General features: G+C 41.3%; 1 protein-coding gene and 1 long non-coding RNA gene across 2 annotated transcripts in view; one reads left to right on the top strand and one right to left on the bottom strand.

Annotated features, from left to right (window-relative positions):
* The window catches only part of LOC124183196 (protein cortex-like), a 235,715-nt gene that overhangs the window by 156,946 nt on the left and 59,700 nt on the right, over window positions 1-19,069 (bottom strand). The window lies entirely within an intron of this gene.
* Window positions 1-19,069, top strand: part of LOC124183203 — an 80,486-nt gene that overhangs the window by 27,756 nt on the left and 33,661 nt on the right. Inside the window, exon 2 of the long non-coding RNA XR_006870942.1 lies at window positions 15,745-15,834. This is a non-coding gene — a long non-coding RNA (uncharacterized LOC124183203). The remainder of the gene's footprint in view (window positions 1-15,744; window positions 15,835-19,069) is intronic.

Raw genomic sequence — 19,069 nt, 5'->3', positions numbered from 1 at the left:
TTACAGAGATTTTTTTCCCAACGATTTGAAACAGATTTGGGGAGGGCGTCCCAATGAAAATTATTCCGAGCCTCGAATAAGGACGACCATAAATTATACAGAGTGAGTAGCTAGCGTTCTAACGCTGATCCAACGCGCATGCGCTAAGATTCTAGAGCACGAGCAGTTGTTTCGTCAGGTCGACCAACCGTCGCAAGTTCGAATGACGGGTTGCCGCGATGCACGTAACCTGAAAAATGTTGGTAGACCTTACAAGACAACTGCTTTTGCTGTAGGATTTTAGCGCATGCGCATTAGACCATTCGACCCTGTGTGTAAAGACGAAACCTGACGCGTATGTTCCTTGAGTAATTTCCTCGGATTATACAATACGGAAGAATAGAAAGAAGCGACGAAGTGTTGAATCAGCGTTAATGTCCCGCCCACGAGGAGGGTGAAAACAAACCCGAACCCGGGTCATCGTCGGGGCTTATCGAGTATCGGTGTCCGAGGAGGAGGAAGTCTTTATAACGACCATGCATGTAGCGCCGTGGGGCCTTTGCCTTTTCCGCGGTGAACCTGATATCCCCAAGATTCCTCGGTATTGATATAGAATTTCAGTAGGATCTAGAAGCGTTGAACAGTGATTCCTAAGGAGCCGAAGAACAACGAGCGGACTATTTTGCAGATAGTCGGATATAGATTTCAGGCGACGTACGCGTGTGGGTTTTGCATAATACGAAGTAGGAAAGAGCTGATCATCGGCTTTTAATCTTCCGGACTGAATTGCAGAAGCGGGAGTTTTGTTACCGGTTGTTCAGCGACTTTGCAGCGCAATGACGATGCAGTTAGACATTGCGCAGAGCCTCTTCTTCTCTACATCTGCATAATATACGCTATGGTGCTGCACTACCGTAAGCTGATTAAACGACAATCCTATCTCGGGTTCTCTCCGAGAAGCGTAATAACACGGATATAAGCTTCCATCTCCATTTTCTCTCGGTTAGTTCTTCCTCCTCCTCATCCTCCCCCTTCTTCCTTCCTTTCACAAGTGAATTCAATTAAGATTGCAATAAATAATTTATACAATATATTACGGACGATGTGTATATCTCCGCATTAAGATGCATTAGTTCGTCATGTCGATGTGTGGTAAAACCCAGGATCCGCACCCCGAGAGACAGAGTCCGAAGTGGTACCTATACTTACAACACGCACTTTACACGGCTTGCAGGCGTCGCGACGTACCTGCAAAGCTTTATTTATCGTTCGATCTCCGCTCTCCGTGTCCAAGTAATAAGAGACGTCAATCAATCTCCGGATCTTCAAAAAGCTAAGACACACCCAGCCCCCGAACCACGACTCTTCGCAAGACTACCGTTGCAAATCGCACTGTATTAATCACTCCGGGTGTATATATATATACCATAATGAACTCTGCGCGTTCGCGGGTGTATCTCAATTCACGGTGGCAAGTGATGGGTGTATTTATCACATATTCGCGGTGCCTGATTCTGCAAGAAATTCAAACGGTTGATCGATTCCGAACTGAATCTCGTTTTGATCTGAACGATGCCATCACTATGGCGCAGTCAAGCCTTTCGAAGCTTGTGAGTTGGGTTATGTAGTTTTGAAAAAACGACAATTTTTTACGGAAACTCTTCCCCATATTTTTACACTCAGGTTCCATGCGGTATAACCCTTTGGGACACAGCGTTTCATACATCTGACACCTGTTTGAATCGGTTATTCAAGATTTATGTTCAATTTATGAGATATCACTGTCATTTTTTTTTTTTTTTTTGCACAATTGGACTTCTAAGACGTCAATTTTGCTGTTTTGAAAGAGATTATCATGATTCTGTGAATACAGTAAACGCTATAAATAAACGAACTGTTGAAAATGCCTGCTTTTACAGAATGAATGTAATTGTGGGAAGATTATGGGAACTAAAAAAGTGGAGCTCGGTAATCTTGAGATTTTGGGGTCACTAAACATGAATCTCACATTAAAATTTCAAAATTTAAAAAAGAAGATCCAATATGGAGGACTGAAAATATAAAGATTGATCCTATCCTCTCATATTAGACCCGCCATTTTGAATTTTGAAATTTTCTCAGATCTCACAGAAGTTTTCAAGTAAGCGACCTCGAGAACCCTTTTATGCTCAGTTTCAAGTAATTTGACTGCGTGGAAAAATCTACGCTCGAAAGGGTTAAGGCTAATTGAAAAATCGGTGCACCCAAGACGCATCACGCAAGTTCGAGACACGCAATTCCTGACCAACATAAACTCGGATATCACCTTATAACCTATTCAAGCAAATTCTAACGTCCGGCGTCCGACGTTGTCGATACGTTGTAATACGTAGGTATATAATAATGATTATTCTTCATTAGCTGCTCTCGCCTTCAACTAATGCATGCATCAACGGCACGTTGGCGCACGATCGTAACGATCGGTGAAATGGAGCTAGCCATTAGCGATTAGCATATAACCTCACCTCTTGTAGATAGACTAATGATCGTGTCACACCACCCCTTAATTGCTAATTGATCGAGGCGTCACATTGATCAGTCGAATCAGGTGTGGCTGTGCAGCGCGTTGCTCAAACCCATAGCCACGAACCAAGAACCCCGATATATATTTTCCTCCGATATCTCGATCCTTTTCCATGCTCCTTTTGCTCCCATTCGATGCGATTTCCTCACACCGAGTTATAGCCCTAATAGATTACAAGTGCAATTCCACTTCGCAACTACGACGTATTAACAGGCATACATGATGTATCAAGGGTACGTAAACTGAGAGGAAAATCGTTTCGAACAAACCGCTAGGCGTGCATCCTTGAGTCAATAGATCCTTGCTTGGAAGGAAAGCTCGAGCTGGCGCTTTATCGAATAGCCGAAGAGGTGCATGGGTAATTACTCAGAGGCTCGTTTAACAAATACCAGAAGCCGTGCATTAGGGTATCATTTTCTGCACACGCGAGGTTCGCAGCGCGGTTTACTGCGCGGCAAGCACGCCGTTGGTTCTCCGTTAAGACGCACTCTGCGCTGCCGCAGCTCAGACGCTGCGAATTATCCACCGACACATCGTGTTCGTTTATTATTACCAATCTACTTTGCCCGCTTTCGCGAATCTGTGTACGCGTCCGTTTGTGTCTATCCCGCCATGCGTGTTTGTAAATGGCGAGAAAGAGGAGAGATTCCGCCAGCTGGGAGAATCTACAAGTTATAATATCTTCTCCATGGGTGCGACTATCACCTTCTAGATGCGATCCGGAGACCACGGGCAGCACGATTCTCCGACCTGACTGCCTGACTCTGCCTGGATACCTTATACTCGCCTTGCGATGTACTATGGATGAAACAAAACGACACCGAGACAGGGCAAAAAGGTACCAAGAAGAGGAATATTTTCACGGGTGAACGATTTCCAAGGCCTTCTTCGTCGTCCAGGACGATATATTCCAACCTCCTACCCAACGTCGTCTATGACTGACTGACTCGCTAAACTTTGACCTTTTCCTTCGATCGTCACGCTTTTGCATTGAAAAAATTGTCGCCTGAATACGCGAGAATGAAGAGTCACCGATCTGATTGTCGTCTGTTACAAATCGCTGATTGCAAATTTTTATACCGAAACCTCGCGCCGAGACTGTAAGGACTCTGCGTAAAGGAAGATAATCAATGAACGTATGAGAAGAAGTGCAAATTTGGGAGAAAACAGAGGTTTTGAATAATTCACATTACTTAGACGGCCAAGACAGTTGACTTGGATAATTGACTGAAAGATATCTGGCTAAAGTAATTAACCAGCCAAAATGGATGATCGGTTAACCGGCTAGGCCGGTCAAAAATAGCTAATCGGCTAATTTTAACCGGCCTACCCTAAAAATGCAGAAAATCAACAACTAAATGAATTTTTTACCTTTTGGATTCGAACTTGTAACTAAAATATCAAATAAATATTGTCACTCACAATGACAGAAGTTTTTGAGCGAATCCAATTTTAATATTACTGAATAATATACTAGCTACAGTTGGGAAATAATACGTATTAAATTATTCGAAAACATGCGGAGCTTGGTTAAGTGACTTTGAAAAGTTGACCCAAACAAGTATCACGGTTTGACGAAAGATAATTTTTATTCTTAGCTCGGCTGACTATTATTGATTGATCAACATTTTAGGCGCCTTGGACGATTGGGCGACAATAATTCCGCAAAGCGAATATAATAAAACTTATTCCAGTTGCAAGTTCGAATCCAAAAGGCGAAAAATTCATTTGCTTGTCGATTTTGTACATTGTTAGGTTCAACCGGTTAATATTAGCTGATCAGGTCATTTTTGCCGTCTAAGCCGGTCAACCATCTAACTATTTTGTCCGGCTAATCGTCTCGGCCAGCTAACTCTCAGCTAATCATCCCATTCAGTAAAAAGAAGCCTCGATGCTAATACGAACCCAAGAGAATCCATCGATCGCGGTAACAACATCTCTTGTAAACTTTGCGGCATTACAGCCATAGCCAAGGTAAGATTGCAGCCCGAGGGCAGCTTGCTGCACCGGCAATTCTCAAGGTTAGCTATTCGCGTATTAAATATAAACGCGCTGAAGAGATTTCGAAACGATATAGCTAATTAATCAGAGATAATAATATAAATTAACACTGTCAACGATCTGACATTCCTGCGAGCTACTGCCAGAAAGGATGCGGACGTAACGAAGCCGGTTCGGCGAGCTATCGAGTCTCCATCTCCGGCCTCCGACCCGATCCTGAAGCATATCTCAGTTCTATTCAGCTTAGCGACACGCGCAGACTGAGCAACGAGAATCTCTCGCCCGTCTTACCCGGGGCCGTTAATCAGGCCCCTTATTTATTCGCGCCAACCTCTCGAGCTCCCTCCCTCCCTCCCTCACTTGGAGCTTCGCGAACTAATTCCCATCAGTCTCGTCGTTTGCAAGAAGTGCGGATAAAACTGCACGCGGAACTGCGAGCGGGTAGGGAAAAAGAGGAAAAGCATAAAACGTACGGCGACGAGGAGATAATTGGGCCCGAGATATGAATAATCATCCGTTCGGACCGATCTCTCGGTGCATGTAAATGCGACCCTTTCGCAAACTTGCGTGCCTCCACAATCTCGGTACCTTGGCTTTTTCTTTTACGATCAATCTTCTTTTTAACCTCTTCCTACTTACGGCGATTATACGACCACTCCCCACCCCGACTGCTAATTACGAGCTCGATAATATCATTTTTACTATTTAGTCGCTCCGTGTAAGGGTATATTTGATAAGTTTCTGCCTGGCGTAAGACCTGCACTTCGGGCAACGCGAATCCTCGCTTCTAATTGACACACGCTTAACGTCAATTTAGATAAATAACACAGGGGATCGTTATACGTACGATAGCGCGTAAATTGATCCGATACGACGTCTGTTCTCCTAGGTAACGTATATATGTATATATATTACAGGCGTTTGAACTAAGAGAAAATTAAACGAGGAAGAATCAACCTTTGTCGTGAAATTTACCTTCATACGAAAATACCCGCATTTTGTAGGCTAAGTTAAGATAATTGTGTCGTACTTTTACTTTTAGATCGTTGAAACTTACAATTGCGAATGTTACAGGCGATCGAATTTCAGTGCTTTTGCCATGTGTAATTTCCAATTTCGTTGAGGTGGGTCATGTTTGAATATTAAATTTATTCAACGACGTTTCGATCAGACACTCGATCTAATTTCTCATGTTTTCGTAAAAATGTTCAACTTGACATAATGGAGAACAATAAATTGACATTTGACTTGGAATATGTGTAAATCGGGAATTTTAAATTGTAATACACGTGTTGTATATATTTAAAGTTATGTGTAGCAAAATTTTAAATACTCCGAATTTGAATAATAAATATTACGGTTTTCCTCAAAAATTGTTGGAAATTAATCCATAATAATTGAAATCGAAACTATTTGAACTGAGATTACATTTCATATTTCTAGATTCCTTGATAAAAATTGACGACCTTCAGGCTTCGGTATTTTTGCTTCCGCCATTTGAGAGGAAATGATCGAGATAATCGAGGTGTAATTTGAATACAGTGTAAATCAAACAAGGTGATCGATAATACGCGTGGCGAAAAATTACGAACGTTATACAACCTCGTGATAAAAGTGGCTTCGGTTCCATATTTCATTTCTACGATTGCATACTTTGTTGCTATCGATAACTACGTACATTACTTCTCTAATATTTCTCTCGCACAAGTTATTCTTCGTAATAATAACCGAACGATTATCAAAATCAAACTTGTCCAGTAACTCGAGAGAGTGGTTTGCAAGTGCGCAGGTATCGTCATCGCGACATTTTATTTTAACGTTTGCCGCACGCAGACATATCTTGGCACGATTGAGGTCATAAAATTGTTAATTATCATGAAAAATGGTGAAAGAAATCGAGATTACGATGAACACACAGACGACGTACATATTATAGGTCTAACATTACGGAGGAGTTGCGAATCGAAAAGATTTGAGCGGAGAGATTTCTATTTTCGAAATTTAATCGAAACAAGAATGACGGTGAAAAAAAAAAAAAAAAAACAGAAACAGAGCTGTTTCAATATTTAAATATGTCAACGTATATACTCAAACGTCGGATTAGCTCGAAGACCGGAACGTTGTCAACGTATAAAAACGGGAATAAAAATAAGCATAACAAGTGAATTACATACATAAACCATACGGGCAAAGTTTTCAAAGTATTGCATGTGCAGGATATTATTTATGCCGACGACTCGATCCTTTTTAGGCAAACCCAACCGTCAACCGAATGTGACGGACGGGGATTAATAGACCGTATGAATATTGTATTTGAGATCTAAATATGCGATCGATTTCTCCTATCGATATACTATACCATATTTTCTTTTAAGCGTCGCTGAAATTACCGGAAAGAAAGAAAAAGGAAGAATAAAAAAAAAAAAACAATTTTTTCTTCGCCTCAACGGCCAAAGCGGACCTACGAAGCAATTCGATAATTATCCTGTCAGCTGCGGTGTTTAACTGTGGAATTTGAAAATACATAATTGCGTTTATAATACAGGCAAATGATGCACGCTGCAATGTCCGGTTCTGTTTCTCTCCTTACGCAATGCCAAGATCGAGTAACTCACGAGCCTTGTTGGAGATTGACAAGCGTGATTGCAGTCACTCTGTTTGTCTGGTTTTTTTTTTTTTTTTTTTTTTTCTTCTTCTACCGAACGAACGTGCAGAAGGATTTATTTTCAGATGAACATTGCAGATTGAGAACCCGAGTTTTATAAATGGCGAGAATTGCGAAGACTGAGCTTGCACCGATTACGTATGACGATTGAAAATCTTGCAATTTTTTTTTTTTTTTTTTTTTTTACCGACAACCGATCGGGGGAGACTAGCTTCAGCCGCTGCAATGTTCTACGGCGACAATATTTTGTTGGCTGCTCGTTTATACCGAGGAAATTTATGCATCGATGTAGCAAATGAATTCGGATTTATCGCTACAGGCTCGATGCGGGCGAGCTTGCGGGAGAAAGAAAAAGTTACTCTCAACGACTCGACGTTAGTTTATCGGTATGAAATTTGAAACCTGGGATAAATTTTCGCCACTATCAACGCGATATTCTAGCCGCAAAGTAAAGAATCACGAGTCCCAACGTTGCGAACCAAAACTTGAACTAAAAAATTTCTCTCCCGCTTTCAATTTACAGAATTGCCAATTCGCGACGAATTAGATTGTTGCAAAAAATGGAGCTTGGGTTGAATTCGCGGCCCTTTCAATGATCGGAAGTCTGGAATGAATCAATCACAAAGATCTTACAATCAGGGATATCTACACAGCGAGAAAAGGTACGACGTATAAAAATGGCGAATCGGCAGAAGGCTGAGAGAGAGAGAGAGAGAGAGATGGAGGGAGAGAGAAGGAGGATGAAGGAAAAAGCTGGCGTATAGAATAACCAATTAAAGGGTACACGTGCTCGGTGAACGGCTCAATAATTCTGAGAACAAACAACGAAGCGTCGTAAAAGTCAGGCACGCTTGTTTTATGCGTTACAACTCTATGAAGTCACGCGCGGGTCTCTTCGCCTTGCGGCAAAAGCTCGCGAGCTCTCCTCGTCTCCTCTGCAACTTCTCTCTCAGATGCAACTCAGTGCATCCTTTGGTTCGACCGTCGCAAAGTTCCTTTCATTTTCCGATCCGCCGGATGTTGCAGGGTGTCGGTTTTAAAAGCACGGCCTAAAAGCTACCGGAAACCAGAATGGCGTTAACGCTTTCGCTGCACACCGGGGTCAAAATGACCCCGCGATATCTTCGCCGTAAATCCAGTATGAAAAATATCCGAAATGATCTGATTTTATCCAGGATAAATAATGAGATATCGTAAGGATCGTTATTTCATTATTCTTTCCAAAAATTCAACCTCACTTACTCAAGTAAATAACATTTTTTAACTCGAAATATCGAAAATTTGGTGATTTATGATTTTTTGCGTATAATGAGCTTTTGTAGTTTTATACATTTTTTTTTCATATTCAAATTTTCATTTTACCCAAGAGACCTAATTTGTCTTGAAATATATTAGTTAAAGTAAGTAAGTTTGAACCCTCTGAAACTGAAATCTGTAATTATTTGACTTATTTGAAGAGACTTATACTTCGAAATTCGTCAAGATAAGATATTTTTCGCCTGATACAACGAGATTGTGCGAAATTCAATTCAATAAATTGCTTGGAGCAATTCAGCATATCGTCACTGCACTATTCGGGAAAAAGAGTTTCTAAATAAATTCTGAAATACAGGTATCTTAAAACATGTCAATGATCGAAACGTTTCATTTCTGAATCATTCGAACGATCCTGCATAAATACACACCATGTATCCAAACTGATAAGATTCCTGTACTTATTATTTTTTCTTTCCTTCGTTTCCGATTGTTTCGAAAGCTCGCTTTTTTCGTCAAACTTGAATCCCAAGAAATGGATTTACACATTTATACAATATGGGTTAGACGCGTGTGTACAATAAAATGGAACGCGAGAAATCTAATGAGAATGATAAAAACGACTGGGACGAAAATAGAATGGGATGTGAAAAAAAAAAAAAAGAAAAATGCATAAAAGAAATTGGCGAACGTCGGACGCCGACACTGCAGGCATACGTCTACAATGCGCCTTGGGCTCACATATCGATGAGTAGAGGAGGTAGACCGGGTGGTGTGTTTGCTCGATCGAAGGTGATTTCATAAAGGAGGCCGCCTTGACGGAAGATATTGTCGGACAAGTTCGCCGCACCATCTGGGTGGCCCGTCGTGCGGTGGACAAGGTCTGAATACCTGCTTTGCCTGTACTTAGCCATAAGAAATTACAATATATATTGTAGCGTAATAAACCATTCTGTGTTGCGGACAAACTTCGAGACATTTCCTACTCTCGGTATAAATCAGTCTTCCTCCTCCTCCTCCACCTCCTCCTCCTCCTTCTCCCCCTTTTCATCTTCTTCGAACCCTTCGATTCAACGCCGGATGATCTCTGGATCGTTCGATCCCTCGATCCTTCTCCAAGTCGTAAAAGCTGAGAGAGGGGAAGACTTGGAGGGTAAAAGATAAAGGGAAAAATAACGCGTCTGCTTTTTCCCGCAATGATTACAGATTACGACCTGTCAAATTTACCGACACGATCGGTTGACTCGTTTTTCGATAAATAGTGTATGTACATAATAATACAGGTACGTAGATAACGTAGCGATATCGCGCATGCGTCGAAAATCGAACGGCCCACCGGCTGTAAGCATGATCCGTTAAGCTGTACTTGCGAATTGAAAAATGAGCCTCGTTAAACGCACAATGCAAGGAGAAACGACGGCATTAAGATGTAACCGCACCGCGCAGGCGGATATATAATCTGAGGCGGTCAGGTATAATACATACCTTGCTGTATACACCGCGGGGGAAGTAGGTAATATTCGCGCGGCGACATTCGAACAATGTTTCTTATACCGCTTGAATTTAATTCGAAGACGTTTCGCTAGCCCTATAGATACATATTATATACATGTATACACAATATCTCTCTGTATCACAAAGATCGAGAAAAATCCAGAAAAGCCAACCTTCCTTCCACCACCCTCCCACCCCCTTATTCCACCTCCCCAACCCTTTTTCCCGCTTCCATCCTATACCATATATGTATATACCTCTCTGAACTACGAATATATCCTCGCCACCGCCACCGCCGTGTCAGGAATCCAAAAACCTTGACGTACATACGAAACTCGTTTTTCTGCGGATAGATAGAGGTTCGGTGAAAATTTAATATAGAGGATGGATTCGATCGGGATCGAGAAATCGGTACCGGGGATATATATGTACGAAGAAAAAATGAAGAGACAGAAATAAAGGCGTTGCAGGTGCACGACCGGTGTATAAAAAATGATAACGAAACGCGCGCGGATGGCAGCGACGCAGCAATTATAGATCCTAAAGACAAATCGCGTTAGTAGTAAATCTATGCCACTTAATACAGTCCGGGTCTATTAGCATTTCGTGTTAAATACTCGTCGATCGCGGGGCGCATAGTAAGCAGGAGGATCCGGTCAAAGCGCCGAACTAGACGATGGGAATAGCTGTTAATAGACGCCGAACTTGCACCGTTCAACCAACGAGCATGTGAACGCCGTGCGTGTGAAAGAAAGAATTCATATCAAGACAGGAGACCCGACGATAAACGAGTGGTTTAGATTAAACGCGTATCACAGATGTGATGTCTCTTTGATAAGAGCTGGTACATTCCTATAGGCGCAATAATAAAATGTTACCCTTTTTATCGGCTGTGTATACAATATTCTTTAATTAAATCCAAACATCGTGTTTCTAATTAATTGGGAACGTGGAAAGAACTGACATTTCTTTACTCAAAAGTGGGGATAAATTCAAGGATATTTGATCGAAGGGGTGGAGGACGGATTCTTACGGAGAATATTTGAAACCGGAAAGTCCAGTGCTTGATATAAGTTCGATCCCTGCACACGGTATTTGCGGGATTTAAGGTGATAACGAGAAGAGAAGAGAAGAGGCTCGAGACGAGATGAACGAGCGAATGTAACAGCAAGTCGCTCAGCACACAGCAAAGCGGTCGGATTGAAATGAAAGAAAATTTATGTCAAGATCAGCGATAAGTATTTTACGGCGTAAAGACACGTGGTTAACAGGTTCACCGTGCTTATTCACATCATTCTTGTACATGTATCATACCCACACAGGTGGACACGTGAACACATATTTCCTGAGATTGTAAATATTCGTATCAGAAAACGAGTTGAAGCTAGAAAGTTCAACCGGCTCAAAAACGATATTCTCTAACACAGGTCACAAAAGAAACGTTTTTTCTTCTTGGGTTCATGTTTAAATGAACAAATTTTTATTCTATACGTAGAATAACAGCCTGCAAAAGCTTCGTTTCTCGCTCTTAAAGTTTTTCTTTTTGTTTTTTTTTTCTTTTTTACGTTGATAAATAAATCACGAAGTTTTCGGTTGACGGCAATTATAAGCAGAAGATAGCAGCACGTTAAAAAAAGAAAAGAAAAATGTACCCGATAAAATTATTTCTCCTTTTATCAGTTACGCGGAAGAAATCAAAATTACAAATCTAGAACCGAGACTAAAAAATTCGTGTCGACCGGTGTGATTCGTCACGTTTTCTTTTTCCCTTTCGCGAATATCGCGTTGTTATTTATACAATCATATGCTTGTGCGAAGAAAAAAGAAAGAGATAAAGAAATAAAACAACACCGCTAATGCAGTATGTATATTTTTTGTCCGTGGATTCGAGAAGCAGCGAAAATCTCACCGAGTAAAAGGGCACAAGGTATACATAAGGAATGTGACACCTGTTGCGAGAGAAGCTTTTTGCCTCCTTAAACCGCGAGAGGCGGTCGGAACAACCGCTTTAGTTTTTGCGACGGCAGGTTGGATCGGTATTATAACCGGCAGAGTCGAGACTGGCAGGACACTTCATTGACGCCAAATACAGCGATCCCTGCAGGCAAGGATTCTCCTTGTGTTTTTCTAACTGACGTTAAATCCTTGTTTATCCAAAAAAGTAGAATAAACCTCGGAAACTGATTTTGCGTTGCAATTATCAAAAAAGGATCGACGATAGCGGAAAATGGTTAGGTGTGCCTCGTTTTTCGTAATCCCAACAATATTCAAACAGTTGTTTTAACGATACCTGTTTTACTCAATTTTTTTTCAACAAATGAAATTTTTCTCAGCGTACGCATTTCCGCTCGATAAGATTATCAGTCCCGTGTTCCCATGGGGACGTGGCGAGGCATATAATCAATTTGAATTCCTCCAGATGCAGGCTCTGTACCTTATAGAGGTAGGCGTGTGACTGTATAAGATCAGAAGTGAGACGTTATAAGCTCCGATCACTGACGCCGAGTGCGCAACGTGCCGCGCTTATACCAATTTGTTCACCTTATGGGTTTGTACTAATTAGTACGGTTGATCGGTCGATCGGAAAATAGACGATTTAATTATGCGGATTGAGATCGTTTCGGCTCTAATGGCTAATTAGAATTAGTCGTGATTAACCGTGCGCTGCATCCTCGCTATGACGAAGACGCGGCCTTGGTATTCGCTGCATCTCGTAGAGTGACAGCTTTGCGTAGAGAGTATAGGTAGAAGCTTTGGCAAATTGCAATATAAAAATCTAGCCGCTGACTAACGATCTCGAACAAAGAGCGAAGAATCTTATAAAATAAAGAAACCGCAATCGACGAGCTGTGAGCTACAATGCCAAGAATACGACGCTGCTGAGACGAATGCCGGGCATTCCTTATTCTCATGGGAACATTCGCTCGGCGGGTGCTTTTCTGATCCGCGCACCCCTCGATCATGTACATCACAGACTCAACTCGCTCGCGGAGAGGATCGATATGCCCGCAAAAAGCTCGCCGCAATCGAACGGGGAAAAGGAAAAAATACATTTTTTACCCAGTCCGGAATCGTCATGGGAACGTCGATTGTACCGTATCAAGGATTTCCCATACTGTAAAAAACAAAACTCGTTGTCGACTTTTATAGAATATTTTTTCCTGTCAATCCAACATTATTTCGCGGCAAAGGGATTTCCGAGTTCCTCGACGTTGATCGAAATTCGGTGAAATCTTTGTCAAGGTTTCACACTGTTGGAAATACGGTGTTAAACGTAACTTTTATCGACACCGTTGATTTTCTGAGAGCGCACGAGTATGTCGAGAGGTGAAAATTGTGCGATATTATTTGAATGCAATTGCGGGCGATAAATGTAGGTTGAAACTCTTGAAACGAAAATAATGATAGGATTGAAAATGAGGTGTAACGTGAGAGAAGAAAGATTGAAATTCATGGTGATTGGATGTATCGGAGTTCTAGCGGTCCGGAAGAAACGGTGAAGGATGGAAAGAGGGAAGGCTATAAAATCTAACTAGGTCTGGTTTCGCGTTCCGCACGCGGCTGCGGGGCGTCGACGAAGTCAAGCCGGCTGCACCCGGGGTTGACTTATGCAGTGTCTCGTTAAACGGTTCTTGGTCCGGGCAGGCTCGAGTTTGCACGTTGATGGTTTACAGTTATTGTTTATCATCCGAAGAGAAACGCCCATGCAGTCGAAGATAATCGCGAATGAATCCCCGCTTGGGTACAAAGTTGGATAGCGTAATAATTCGATGATCATCGATTCGTTGCGTCGGAAGTGACGCGCGGTAGAGCAACGATCGGTAACGATGCAGGAAAATTGAGTTGGGTATGAGAAAAATGCCACCGGACGATCATTTTTTTCAGGTCAAGAAGAAAAACGCGGATAGCAATAATCTCGATCGGAGTTTATTGATCCCTAATCCCTGCCGGCCGCGCGCAATCTCTTATCGATCCTTGATCGACGCGGCTGAATAGGCGCTAGGAGTCACCTATAATGTGGCTTACAGCTTATAGGCTGCACCGACACCGAGAGACACAGAGATGAATTTATCCGGTTGCGTTAACGGGGGGTAAGGAGAGCGAGAGCGAGAGAGCGAGAGAGGCGCAATATTGAACGGAGTCTCTGTGGAGAACGACTGGCAAATAAACCTCTTTTCAATCATACGGACGCCCACTGCGAAGGCATAAGAGAGCAAGAATGCCAAGTCTCTCGACTTTGCGCTTGGCTAGAAGGCATCCGCAGCTGTGTTCGGATCCCGATGCATTTGCGTCTACGTGTATACGTATATTACGTGTATATATCTTTTCGCTCCGCGTTGCGAGTCCTCTTTATCGGTAATTTTAATCGAGAGACGACTCCTTACGGCGTTACAATCAAGAGCAGAGATACAACTCCAGCGGGCAATGCACTTATTCTACCGTATATGTACGTATCTACGTCTCAAATTGTATGTACACGTACACTGAGAAAAATTTCATTTGTTACAGTAACTGGAAAAATTAAACAAAATATAAATTTTCGCAACAGTTGCGAGAAAATCTAGCAACAGTGATCGTAATGAGAAAGAACATTAACGGATGCTAGACTTTCCGGTAACGGCTAGAAGACTAATTTTCATTTTCTATCCGGAACTACATTTTTCGATTGTGGTAAAAACTGAAAATAGCTAAGAAATGAGCGGTAACCGGAAATAAAAATTTCTCTCAGTGTACCTGCAACCTCCGAGCCGCTCGATCATCACAGGTCTGCAACAAAATCCTCCTTCAAATGAAGTATTACAGATATGAAGATTCTAATTTCCCGAATCTATATATGTTTTCCATTTTTTTGCTGTGACGTATAAATTACGTTGTATGATTTTTTTTATTGTACAAAATGTAGAATTCGTTGTGTTCTGTTTTTGCATTTACACTGCTTTCGCCTATTTAAATAGTGTCTTTATGCAAGTGCATACAAAACCATGATAGAAATAGAAAGAAAGATATCGTCTTAACGCTGTTGTCACACCTCTGAAATGTATGAAGAGCCAATGTATGCGATTGCCCAGTTCTGGTTGTGACTTCGTGAAAAGAAAGAAAACTACGCAATAACTAGGATTATACCAGTAGATATATTTTCTCACGATTTTAACGTTTAAACTTTTCTACTTTACAGTTTTTCTTCATAAATATCGTTGCTATCGCAAGAGTTTTATTATAATTTGTGAGGCAATATAGCATTTTATTGCAAAAAACATTACGTAAAAAGTATACATCGTACATATTTTTTATTGCCATATATCGATACAAGAGCGTCAAATTTATCGTAATTATATACAATAATAATAAGGAGAATCAAGTTTTTTTTTTTTTTTTTTTTTGCAGACCAATGGATCATCGATCCCTCGTGATCCGGAGGACCCCGGCAAAACTTTGCGGAAAAATTGCGACGAATAAGTGTAATACCAGGTCTGATAACCGATACGTTTCTCGAATCAATTTTCTTGTCATACTGATTAAAAGACGACGTAAACGCCCCTCAGTCCCGATCGTCGTCTCGTTCCGCATTTGCGGAGCTAGTTGCGTGATGAGATGAGAAAATTTCCGAACAATCATCCGATCTCCGTTATAATTTCAAATATACAATTTTCAACGCATTAAATATAAATTCATTACGATTTTAAGCATTTATACTCAGGACGTTTGATACAACAATTGGTGTGTGTAATTTACATCGCGCTCGTCATTCTCACGGATGAATTAAAATCGAGGTTACTTATTTTTCCAGGATTATTACCGCCGACCGCAGCCATTTTATTCTCCGCGGAGGTCCAGGGGAGGATCGTAAAGTGTCATCCGACCGTCGCGTGGCGAATGCGTAAGTTTAACTGCTGATCCTTGTACTCGTGCATATCGTATACATGCACTAACACGCACACTATGATACACAGTTACCTACACGACACACACCGACACACCTGTCGTTCGAATTTATAACGCGTAATCAGTTCAATTTTTATAATGATTCACGAGAGTCTATAAGCCAATTATAATGTACGGAATAACCTCGAGGATCGCGGTAATAAGCGGTGAACAAAATTTTTTTTTTTTTTTTTTACTCGTAATAAAACCGAGCAACAAGGGAAGGAAAAATCGCAGGATCTGACGATCGAACGGGGGATAAACGTTTGATCATCATAGAAATTATATATTTACGATGCGGAGGCTGCAGCCGAGGCGCCTGGATCACGCGCTTCGCGAACGTGAAAAAAATTCTCGCGACATCCAGTAGACGCGTCTATAAAGCAGAGGATCGGACAGCATTCGCCTAGTCGGCAATTACCCGTCGGGATCGCTTGATTTATGCAAATTCTTTCAAATTAAGGGGCTCGGCGTTTGCGACGAACGCTTGGACGGCAAAATAAATTTGCAAATTTTGCATGTTTATTTATCTAATTTGTATTTTTTTTTTTTGCTATATTAAAAAAAAAAAAAAAAAAAAAAATGCCGCGCAAGTCAACGTCTTCACGGTCGCATATATATATAATATATATATATATATATATATTATATATATACGCTCAATTCGCATGAGACGTGTATTAAGTGTATACCTGTAGCAATAAATTGAACCAGCGTTGTTTTTCTCCCGGCCCCCGAGCCTTCGTTTCATTCTTCTTGCGCCAAATTTTCTCCGTCTTTACAGACGCCTCTCGACTCCTGGGACAACGAGACGAGGATCACTAGGACTCGGACAATTCAATAAACCGTTTCTTTTCCCATGGTAATTATACCGATGTCCCGCTGTCCTCAAGTTCCAACCTATCCGGTGAACTATATATACGTATACATATATATATATATATATACCACATATGAACGTATATGTATAGGCGATTCCGCACAGTTGCAGTGCGAACGTTGTCTTCTAGCGAGAAGGTTCATCAATCATCATTAGCAGGCCCTGTCACTCTTATAACTACGTCAGATATCCAGCTGTGGTTTCACGGAGATTCCTTCCTCGATCTTACGTTAAGGATTTATCCACGCGTGTACAGTCAAGGCAAAACGATTTTCATACGAAAGTATTGCCGAGTTGAGAGCGAACAAGTGCTGAGCCGAGGTTACGTCCCCTCGATACGGAGAAACGTGTGAGAAAAAAAATTAACGAACTTGAGCGGAAAGAGTTCGATTTTCGACGAATTTACTGAAGATATCGAAATGAAATTTCAATCAATGGTAACTAATTTTTGTTGACAAATCGCCTGAACTTACATTCATTTTTATCGAAAGCTTCAATTGGCTGTGGCAAAGCGAGTAATATGGAAAATTTTTATTTACGAATAAAAAGAGGTATTTGTACCTCACGGATCGTTCGTTATCAAACGGTTGTTTCGATCAAAATTTACGGGATAGAATATTTTCTACATCGAAAGAACGATATTCTGATAAAACTTATCCAACCGATTCAAAGCCACTCTTTCTTAATTTGTCTGTTCTGACACTTTTGGACTAGACTGTCCACTTAACGAATCCTCGTAACAAGTCTCTGCACTATTAGCTGAATGACCGTTACGTCTTTTCATTACGAGTATCAAAATCGAGGCGAATAAAATCGAGAAAACGGGATTTCGCACGAAACTATCCGATTTGTATATGCAGGATTTTTACAAAATCTCGAATGGCAATCCTATTAATTGTGCAATTAATTACAATCGAATTTACAAACATCCCCAGGCTTTGACCGTTGCCAATGCGTTCGCCGAAGAGACTCGATCGACTCGCGACTAAAAATTTCCCCTTCTCTTCTCTCGTCTTCTCTCTCTCTCTCTCTCTTTATCGGCTAAGAAAACGATCCTCGGATTCAAGATCGCCCCTCGAGCCAGTCGACCACCTTTAACCCTCCATTGGCCACGTGCTTTTTTTTACACACCGTTGGCTGACGCATACGAATTAGTCAACAGCTGTTTTTTATCCACTTAAAAGTAAAAAATTACCACCCTAACAATTTAGGTACCTACTTTGAGGTTTCATTTTCACATTCCGACAGTTGGATTAAGAAAACAGTTAGCAATTTAATGATTAGAAATTAATTAAAAATGAAAGATCGATTTAAGCCAAAGTTTTCGATCAAGTCAAACTGGACGATTTCGTACGCGTTGGCCAACGGAGGATTAAAATCGCTTCTGAAAAGAAACGCGTGAATATCCCGGACATAGCCAGCTTGGTGGAATCGATTCACCTAAACAAGACTTCCCTGTCCTTCTCTCTTTTATAGATCTCTTGATCGTCTCGCGGTCTGATCGGCAGTTGCACGGTTGAATCCGTTCCGTGAAACGTAAAAGCAAAGAAATCAAAAGAAAAACGCAAAATATAGTTCATAATCTTGTGAAACTGAGAAGGTTGAGCTCCTCCCACATCAGCCGAGCAAGCGTCTCAATCGGAAGCTCTTGGAAATTATTTCACGATTTTTTATTTTCACCGGAATAATTTTCACCCAAGAATTATTCATGACCATGCAAGATGCGGATCATTTGATTTTCGTCCGTAATAATATATCGAGGTATGTTTCTCGAATGAATGGAAAATCCTACAGTATATGTGCAGGGTGTGCAATCTCGATATTTGAATCACTGTCGTAAAACCAGCTGTCAAACAGAGAATTCCGTCCTCCGGCTTCATCTCCGCATCCCGTTTTTCAATGACTGTAATCGAGAGAAAGAAAAAAAAAATATACAAACACTAAACCAAAAAAAAAAAAAAAATAAAATAAAGAAGAAGAAAAAGAAAAACCGGTATACGGTGGACGCTGTTGACCGAGTATATTCACCGTGGTGAGTTTAAGATCCGAGTTTTGCCAATCTAAACCTCGATTGAAGGCGTAACATTTACCGCCGGATCGCCACACACCCACGGAATCACCTGCACTTCCAGGCATCAAGAAACTTGTTCCAAGCCCACAGCATCGAGGCGATTCGTATATCGTGAAGCGGGAATGAGTGCAGGAATTCGTTTCTTATTTTCTTTGTTTTCTTTTCTCAAACTTACGAAACGACGTGCCGGCAAATAATATATTACACACATAATCCGCGACATTGTACGAAGAACGAATA

This window comes from Neodiprion fabricii, chromosome 5 (genome assembly GCF_021155785.1).
Source record: "Neodiprion fabricii isolate iyNeoFabr1 chromosome 5, iyNeoFabr1.1, whole genome shotgun sequence".
NCBI lineage: Eukaryota > Metazoa > Arthropoda > Insecta > Hymenoptera > Diprionidae > Neodiprion > Neodiprion fabricii.
This window is presented reverse-complemented; position numbering and strand designations above follow the sequence as displayed.